Source organism: Gossypium hirsutum, chromosome A02, assembly GCF_007990345.1.
Source record: "Gossypium hirsutum isolate 1008001.06 chromosome A02, Gossypium_hirsutum_v2.1, whole genome shotgun sequence".
In the NCBI taxonomy this organism is placed as follows: domain Eukaryota; kingdom Viridiplantae; phylum Streptophyta; class Magnoliopsida; order Malvales; family Malvaceae; genus Gossypium; species Gossypium hirsutum.
In genome coordinates, this window is record NC_053425.1 from 17361574 (window position 1) to 17369877 (window position 8304).

The following is an 8304-nucleotide window of genomic DNA, read 5'->3' on the forward strand; positions in this document are numbered from 1 at the left end:
ATCGGAAAAAAATAATATAAAAATCATGATTAACATCTCAATCTTTAATAAAAATTTGATATGTGATAGATTAATTGCTTACATTGGATAATTCTAACTTAATAATTAATTACAGCCATTTAATTATTTGTTTTCTTATTAAAATATACGATATTTATTTCCAGAATACTTGATTTTTTTATTTATAAAAACAAATTTATAAAAATAGTAATAATAAATATTTTATAAAATCACTTAACAAATCATTTTTAATAGACAAAATAAAAAATTTTTAGCATAACAAAATAGAGTCGTTTTATTTAAAATGAAATAATTTTTTGTGACGTTTTTATAAAAAACGCCGCAAAAAATTAACAATAGCAGCGTTTTTTATAAAAACGCCACAAAAAATCATTTCACCCAAAAAAAAAATGCGCGGTTTTATCCTAAATTTTCCCCCTCTGAAATGCCTAATTTTTTCCCCTAAAATTGGTATCCTCAAAACACCCCCCAATCTCACCCCTCCATTGCTCTTTTCAATCAAGAAATTGAGATGGCAGTCTTGAGTTGGCATCAAATTGCTTCAGTCTTGATTTGGTTTCCAGTTAGACTCTAAGATAAAAGAGATGGCATTGAACCAGATGGCAGCGTTGAAGGTGGGGTTGTGTCTATTGGGCTTCTGCTATTCGGCTACATAGTGGGTCCACCTCTGTATTGGCATTTCATGGAAGGATTTAGCCTTCAGCCACACTTCCAACACTTACCCACCTTGCCTTTACGATTGCTCTTCTCAGCCTCTTCTTACAATCCCTGAAGGTATTCCCAGATCTGGCTCGATCTCATCTCCTCCTTTCTTGTTTCCATTTCATATATATTGGATTTGATCAGTTTCACAAACCTCAAAATCATGTTGTAGTAGTAAACTATAATCTGAAATGAGTGCTTTATGCGCTTCCTGCCCAATTTATTTACACTGGGAGAATGGCGATCCTATGATTTCCCCTCTTTTTTTGTTCATCGAATTTTCAATTAGTTGCTGCCTAATTTTAATTTACAATAGATGAGCTTTGCAATATTATGATAACCCATTACTCTTTTGTTAATTCTAGGAAGCATTTATTCTTCGTGCGAATTTTCCCCCAAAGGCATACTGTTTTCACTTAGCATTTTTATCAATGTTGTTTCTGTTGTCAATTAATAGAACATATATTTGGCTATGGGGTTTTGCTTGGTAGTTATGCAGCTCAAAACATTGTGACTTCTGATTGTCAATTAATTCTCAAAATGAAGCACCTCTTGCTGGTACTGGTTTGCTTGTGACATCAGAGAACATGAATGGAAATAGGGTTATTTGTGAATTTTGCCAGTCCTCTAAAATCTCTGAGGAAGGTCCTGTTGAGCATTTACTTGATTCTCCCTTTTATTAAAATTTATCTTTAAGATAATATTTTGAAATTTTTTGACTTTCCTCATATAAGGAAGTTACCAGAGCTTGCATTCTTATAAATTTCCTAGGCCACTGGAATGATGTTACATTATATCAATGGAAAACCAGTAATAGGAGATTGATCATTTGGCTCAAATGTTATACATGTTCACAACTCGTGTATTGAATGGTATTTTATTGGAAACTTTGAATTGTATAATGTTTAAGTGAAAGGGAAATTATGGGTTTTTGTTGGGGAAGATGGTATTTTCAGTGTAACTTGTTTATATATTATGGTAATGTTTTATTTTGACACGGTTAGCCTTTTCTTTTTGTTGTAGCTTTCTTGCTGCTAGAAATACACTTATATTGTCTTCAAATACAGGGCACCTCAAGTGTATTTTGTTGGTGACAATGTTAAGAACCTTAAACTAGAACTGGCAAAGGGTGCAAAGCTGAAGTGCAGCAGATGTGGACTAAAGGGTGCTGCACTTGGCTGTTATGTGAAGTCTTGTCACAAAAGCTATCATTTCCCTTGTGCAAAAGAGATTCCAAAATGTCGATGGGACTATGTAATTCTTCAGTCAAGTTTCCAAATGAAAAGTCTAGAAAGGCCCATTCTGTAGCCAAGTTCCCAAATAAGAAGCCTGGAAACTGTCTATCTGCTGATGATAAAGTGCCAACTCAAAGGTAATTAATCAATTAAGAACTACTCATGTGCAACAAAGGTTTTAGGCTATATACATACTCTGAACTGGTTTTTTTTCCTTTTTTATGGCTTCCCTTTTCCAATTTCATTGACTCTTTGTGCTATTAGTCGCTTATTTCCTTGTTTAAAACTCATCTTTAAGGAGGAGTTTGCCTGGCATTTGCTGATGAGGTACTGTGCTAGCTTTACGGAATAGTCAAAGAGAGTAAGATTCTAATTTCCATTTCCATTTCAACATGTGCTTGAACCTCTTTGTTTGTTTTTGATAGAAATGTATAATTATTTATAAGATTGAATAAAATCAAGTATCATCAGCACCCCTTTGGTCTGCGATGCCAATACAACAACTTCGCTACTCTATGGCTTCAACTTCGCCACTTTGGTTGTTTTTTGGTAGAAATATATAGTAGTTTATATGATGGAGGAAAATCAACTTGGAGCATCATGGAAGTTTTTGTAGTTCCTTATCTTAGTAAATCTTATGGAGCTAATATTTTAGATAATAACTGTGTGATTGTTCTTTTTCTTTTGTTGGATTCAAATGAGGACTACATACTACAATTCGCACCACCAGTCAACCGATTGGAGCTTCTACAAGCAAAATCTTGCCCTGATGCGATTACTAATCACGTTGAACAATCGTAGTCATCGACAGACTTATTTGTTAGATTGTAATTCAGATAGTTTAAATAAAGGATCAAAACAAAGAGGATGGTTTATATTTTTACTAACTTTGATTTTGCAGATGAACATCACACATGATAAAGTTCCCCCAAGTTCAGCCTTTGTTTGTAAAGGAAAACCCCCCAACTTGGTAGATTCATAAGTTAAAAAATTGTCCTTTGGTAATTAGATTTAAATAGCTCCCGTTTTAGTGTATTGATGAAACTCGTGAGAGGTAGATGCTATTTTTGCTGTGCTTTTCTAGAAGCATTATTTCTATTAATACAAGTTCCAAATATTAAACTTCAATGGTTTCTAAAAGTAGGAGTTACTATTTAAATTGTTAAGAATTTTAATATTTAATTAAACTTAAATTAAAAAAAAATTGTATCTTTTTCTGTGGATTTGCTTTGTCTCCTGAGGAAAATGTTAGATTAGATGAAACCTATTTTTTTGTTGAGTAGTTATCTTTTTTAATAATTATATCTTTGACTTGCGTATGTGTTTTATTGTACTAAAAGGTAAACTCGTATACTGATGATATTTTTGCAAGTACAGAAATTTCTCGTTAATTGATTCTTTTTGGTGTTAAAAGTTTCATGATTTATGAAATTAGTCTTGTAATGCCCCAATTTTTAGGAATTCTGTGAATGTTGGCATAAGTTTAATTATGTTAGTGGGCCTCTAGAAAGCCAAGCTTAAGATAGAACCCGACAATTTTAGTTAATTTTTGTTCCATAAGAAAAAGGGGGTGAAATTATGAAATAGAACCTATGTGAAAATGTTTGAAAATGCTATAGGCTAAATTGAAGTGGCCAAATAAATAGGAGTGCAAAATAGGAGGATTTGCATGACAAACCTCCCATTTTACATGAAGTGGCCAGCCATCATGTTGTTGTAGACAATATGAGCACTTGATATCCATAATTTATGGTACAAATTGATACAAATTGATAATGGGTTAGGTAAATGTTCCATGATAATGGATTAGGTAAATATTCCAGGATAATGGGTTAGGTAAATGTTCCATGATAATGGTTTAGGTAAATGTTCCATGATGGGCATTTCATTTCTTTTGTATTAAAGAATTAAATGGATGATGTAACACCCCTATCCCGTATCCGTCGTCGGAATAGGTAAGGGGGCATTACTGGACTTGAAGCTCATATCCGAACAGTAAAAATTTTGAATATTTTTTTTATAAAGAACGTTCCTTTAGTAAATACTAAAGACAGTCAGGGATACAATTTAACTGCTATAAGTACACATTCAAAAGATGCCATTTTTGCATGGCTTATATACATTAACCAAAATATTCTTTGGCCACTGGTCTATTCTTTACATGCCATAAAATAATTCAAAACATAACAGTAACAAGCAGTGGATAGTGATAGTGTGACTAGTTGCTGACGATCCCCGAGCCTGTAGCTTCCAAATGAGATCTATAAAACAGAGGAAACAAAGTAAACGGAATAAGCATTACAATGCTTAGTAAGTTTTAAGCAGTGTCAACAGATAACAATCAAATTATAACATAGTTGTTCGTATTTTTATTTCACTCTTCCTTCGGGCATACCATCACTTTACCGAATATGCCCATCTCATCATATATAATAGGCAGATAAATTCTCACTTGATAGTGATCTCTTATAAACATAGGTACATTACATATTTTCACCTAACTTTCCACATTGACCAAACGCACAATAATCATAGAACAGTCTTATTGCTTTACTCACATATGCATCACATAACGACCTTGTGATTTAGTCCAAATCAAGCTTAAATATAATCTCAAAATACATACCTGACCAGCTTAACGCATTGGACGTATTTATTACCAATTGTTACTGTGAAGTCGTATAATCTTATGCTTTACTCGAATCTTCAGCGAAACCTTTAGCTCGAATAGTCCCCACACGTAGTTATAGGGTCTTACCCGGACAAAATCTCTACACGTAGTCATCGGGTCTTACCCGGACATAATCTCCACACGTAGTCATCGGGTCTTACCCGGAATATATTTCCAAGTTTCATGTACATTTAATCACATGTTACAACATTCACATCGACTGTTATATTTGTAATTCATTTGCCTCATCAAATATTTAATAATACATACCTTTCACATTTGGTCATTCGGCCACAATATACACACATCTCCTACATATTTCACACTAGCCATTCGACTTTACCACATATACATATTTCATGCATATTTCACACTAGCCATTCGGCTTTACCACATATACATATCTCATTCATATTTCACACTAGCCATTTGGCTTTACCACATATACATATCTTATATATATTTCACATTAGCTATTCGGCTTTACCACATATACATATCTCATTCATATTTCACACTAGCCATTCGGCTTTACCACATATACATATCTTATACATATTTCACATTAGCCATTTGGCTTTACCACATATACATATCTCATATATATTTCACATTAGCCATTCGGCTTTACCACATATACATATCTCATATATATTTCACACTAGCCATTCGGCTTTACCACATATACATATCTCATATATATTTCACATTAGCCATTCGGCTTTACCACACATATATATATTTATCTTGTACATCAATTTCAGCAATAGCTTATAAGCAACTCAAATAGTTTCATCAATGTTTACAACAAATTCACATATTCACTACAAGCTGTTTTCCTGAGCAATAGTCACTAAATTATTTATAACTGGAGCTACAAAACTCAAAATCAATTGCCGTTAATTTTCCCTGAATATAGACTCATATATATTCCATCCATAAAATTTTCAGAATTTTAGGTTTGGCCAATCAATACCAGATTTTTCTTAAAGTTTCCCCTGTTTCACTGTTTGACTAATCTGACCACTCTTCACTACGAATCAAATTTCTCATTGTACAGAATTCAAAATATGTTCTATTTGATTTAATTTGAAATTAGACTCATTAAGGAGTCTAAGCATATAAATTTTATCTTATAACCATTTTTGTACAAATTATAATGATTTTCTAAAAACAGAACAGGGGATTTCGGAGTCATTCTGACACTGTCTCACACAACTTTAAATATCTCTTTATAGGAAATTTCTTTGCTTACACGGTCTCTTTTATAAGAAACTAGACTAATTAATCTTTGATTAAATATTTCATTCAGCCTATAATTCCACACCAACCATTTATAGTGATTTTCCAAAATCACGTTACTGTTGCTGTCCTAAGCAAATTATTACAATTTGCTCTTAAATTTCCAAGTCCAAACACTTATGAACTTACCATTTGAGTTTAAGACATATCATGGCCACATCATATCTTATTAAATCAACTCATTATGATTGAATTTACTCAACGTTTAATCACTTAAAACTTACCTCGGAAGTTGTCGAACGATTTCAACGGCTATTCGATCACTTTTTCCTTTCCCTTATCCAACTTTGATCCTCTAAGCTCTTGAGCTAAATCAAACAATTTGCTTCCCAATCAACCACAATCACATGGCATCCATATATATTTTAGAACCATTCATAACATACTACTCATTTACAAAACAAAACACTCATATCACATTTATAAAACTACAAGCCGAATATACCTATACTTACCTCACTTAAACATCAACCCTCAATTCATGTACATTCTCAAATAGAGTAATCCTTACTTGAACTATTAGCCAACTTTATCAAATGAACAATTTTACTTAAAGTGCCATATATATATCTACATAAGTGCTTAGATACCATGTTTCCAACAATTATTTCCTAGCTTAGTAGCCGAACCAATATTCAATAACAAACTCCTCTTTGATCAAATATATATTCGGCAAGGACATGATAATTTATACTACATCAATTTTAAGCACATAAATTACTCAAACATAACCAAATTCACATTCGGTCTTGGCACATAATAAGGTAGCCGATTCTTTACCCTTAGCACCTAATGCTCACATATGATTATTTCTATAGTTCAAACACTCATCTACCATCGTTCATCTAAATTTAACATGAAACAACAACCATATATCTCTTCCATTTTCTACCATGACCGAATGCTCTAGCTACCACACCGTCTCAAATTTTTTGCCATGGGTTAAGCAAAGAACTTAATGACTAACTCAAAAATGCTAAAAAGAAAATCCAAGAATCATCAATCCACCATCACATGTATCATTACAAAGCTTCACACTTAGCATGCTAATGACATCAACACAAATCCACCTTAGCCGAAACTTAACTCATACAAAACCTATCTTCAAACCATAAAATAGGTAAAATTTAACTAATCATCCAAATGGTGCATAAGTTTTTTTTTTCAAGAATGGCATTGAACTTACCTTCCTCTTGCTATCCACCTTGGCCGAATTCTTCCCTAAAGATTTTTCTTCCTCCTCTTTCTCTAGTCACGACAATGGGGGAGTAAGGGTGAGACAACTTTGGTTTCTCCTCCCACTCACTTCATGTTTTATCATTCTTAATTCACTATTTTATTTTCTAAACAATAATGCTAATAGAAAATTCATATTATCATCAATGACCCATCCATGGCCGGCCACTACTCATTATAATTGGAAATTTGACATGCAAACCCATCATTCTTATAACATGCATTAATTGATCCTTATAAATTAACCTGTCACATTTTAAAAGTGTCACACATAAGTCCTATTAGCTGAATTCACATGCAATCGACTAAATCGAAGCTTAAAACTTTCACACATTCATATTCACACATTTTAGACAATAAATATCATATTCAAATACTTCGGTGATTCGGTTTAGCGGTCCCGAAACCGCTTTCCGACTAGGGTCAATTTAGGGCTGTCATAGATGAAATATGAAATTTTATTAAAAAAAGGGGTGAAAAGAACAAAGTTTTGTCCATCTTTGTTCATCATAGCCTAAAGTTAGAGAAGAGAAAGGAGAGGAGAAAGCTTTTGAATGTTCGGTCACTTGGGGAAGAAAATTAAAGGTAAGTTCATGGTAGTTTGCTTCTATCTTGATGTTCATGAGTTCTTCTTGATTCTACCTTAACTCTTGAAGCATATTTTGGTTTTTGGTTGTGTTGTGAGCATTTGGTCATGAATTAAAATGAAGGAAATGGTTGTTGTTTCATTTTCTTTTGATGAAAAATGGAAGATAGGTGAAGTTGAGCCAAACAAATGAGTATGCATGTGCCTTAGATGCTAAGGGGAAAAATCGGCTAATATGTTGTGCTTTAAAATGATGAAATGGAGATTATACTTAAGTAAAATCATAGATATGTGATGATTGATTGGTGATATACATGTTTAAAAAAAACATGCATGCAAGTTATGTGTGAAAGAGTGATTTGGTAATAAATCTGCTTGGGACAGCAGCAGTAATGTGACTTTGGAAAATCACCATAAATTATGAGAGATGAGTTAGAAGCTGCATAAATTATGTAATCAAAGCTTAATGAGTCTAGTTTCAAATGGAATAAACGAGAACATATTTTGAATTCTGTACAAAGAGAAATTTGATTCGTAATGAAGAGTGGTCA

The 8304-nt window shown here is 32.9% G+C and overlaps 1 long non-coding RNA gene across 1 annotated transcript; it reads left to right on the top strand.

Annotated features, from left to right (window-relative positions):
* Positions 1-404: 404 nt before the first annotated feature.
* LOC107951117 (uncharacterized) lies at positions 405-3086 on the top strand. Its single transcript, XR_001698329.2, has 3 exons — positions 405-795; positions 1791-2095; positions 2257-3086. It is a non-coding gene; the product is annotated as an uncharacterized lncRNA (long non-coding RNA).
* Positions 3087-8304: the final 5218 nt, after the last annotated feature.